General features: G+C 47.0%; 1 annotated feature.

The window, feature by feature from the left end:
- Positions 296–1,118: an enhancer, noted in NCBI's record as "VISTA enhancer mm103". NCBI's record gives its function as "enhancer in: heart[4/7]" and the evidence as "EXISTENCE:transgenic organism evidence [ECO:0001131][PMID:17130149]".

Raw genomic sequence — 1,885 nt, 5'->3', positions numbered from 1 at the left:
CTACAGGAGATAGTCCTGAATTACCATGGGCTTAGAGTCCAGCAATAAGGGTTCTCCCTCAGGCGAGGAGAGAAGGGAAGGAGGCCATAGAAAATGGAGGCAGAGATCAGGGTGATGCGACTGTCAGGCAGGAAACACCAATGGTTATCAGCTGCTCATTGTTGTCTCTAGAACTGGGAGAAAACAAGTTTATGGTGCTTTGATGCGCCGTTTTATTTAGCAATATAACTTTGCTTTGAAAGCTGGAGGAAGTGAATAGAGTGTATGTGCTGTCCCCATCCACTGTCAGGAGACTGCACTTTCCTGACCTTCTTCCATCAGCACTGCATTTTCTGTCGACTCTATACATCGTTCTCATTTTCATCTGCATCTTTCTAGCTCCACTGTCTTGATTCCTTCTTTAGCACATAGTCGTTCTCCATCATGCCATGAGCTCCTGGAGTTAGCAGTCCTGGTGACCAGTGTTGAGCTGAACAATGTATTTCTTCATGAAGGGTCTGGTTTCTGTTTCCCACTGTAGTTGCCTGGTTTCTGTTTTTAAACTGGAGATAATAACTGTGGCGACAAAAGTTGTTAAAAGGTTTAAGTGGCTGAGGTACATAACGCTTCCGTGTCTCCTTTGGATTTCTGTAGGAACCAGCATCCAATCTCTTTCCCTCTGGCTCACCCTAGTGCATGACCCATATTTTAGCCGGAGTAGCTTCTAAGAACAAAGAGCCCCCATGCCCCTCCTGCCAGCACCACGTGCATTGCTTTCATAAGTGGACAGGAGCCTGCACTGTGCTTTTCTCAGCCACCGCTGCACCCGCTGCTTCTTCTGCCTGCAGTATCCTACTCAGTGTCTCTCATCAGCCTTCAGCACTCTCCCTGCCTCATCACTCCACTGGCATCTGACTCCCTGAGCAGTCCCAGTGTTTCCGTCCCTTTGTCCTTTATCTCTCTGCAGGATGGTGTTTGTTCATCAGCATATAACACCACCTCCTGATTTATGGGCGTGAAGTGATTGTTGGTTATCTGAGATGCATCTTCTCTCCTCAACTGAAGATCCAGACCAAATCAGTGAGTGATATAGTCTTGGTGGAACCAGAATAGTACATCGGAGTACAGAGGTCCATCTTTTTAAACCCTCTCATTTGTCACAGATGCATGAGGACTGGGGAACCAGAAACCAGACCTGAACCTAGGACCATCCAAGTAATGGGCTGAAGTTTATATAGCTGTTTGACTATGAAGTCAGGACTATAAGCCGACAGTCTTGCCTCCCATTCTATGACATATACAATAGTTTCCAAACTGCACCCTATATCTGGGTTTTCGAGAATAATAGTCTCATTTTTTGGTCATTCAGTTTGGGGAGAATTTTCTTGGTGGTGTGTACCCCACAAACACCCTTGGCATCTTGCAAAGAGCAGAGCCAGTCCCTCTTTGTCCTTCTGCAAGTTGTCTATGTAGTTACCTGTATTGGATATGAATAGAGAGGCAGCTAGCACAGCCTAGTTCTTCAGTGTAAGTTCTGTGTTCCCTCCCTGTAGGACTCTCTGCTGAGAAGCAGCTGGGGCTTGTGCCCTGATTTTTGCAAAGTACTCAGAGAACAGATGCATCCAGCAGATGTAGGCCCTGGGACTTGGAGGGAGCCTTTCTCACATGTTCAGCACTTGGCTGCCCTCCTTGCTTCTGAGTTACCTCTGATGAGGGGCAGTGGGAGCATGGAGGAGGGCCATCTACACTCCGTGGAGACGTGATATAAACACTAAGTAAAAACAACTGTGAAAGTAAGTCAGTCCCATGACCCTCCCTGCTCCACTGTCATGTATTTTATTTCCTGCCATTTGATTCTGGCTTCGTCCCCTCTGTGCATTTATGATGCTTCACTGAGGTCAGTGAC

This window comes from Mus musculus, chromosome 12, assembly GCF_000001635.26.
Source record: "Mus musculus strain C57BL/6J chromosome 12, GRCm38.p6 C57BL/6J".
NCBI classification, from domain to species: domain Eukaryota; kingdom Metazoa; phylum Chordata; class Mammalia; order Rodentia; family Muridae; genus Mus; species Mus musculus.
Note: the sequence above shows the minus strand (reverse complement) of the source record. Positions and strands in the feature narration are given on the sequence as shown.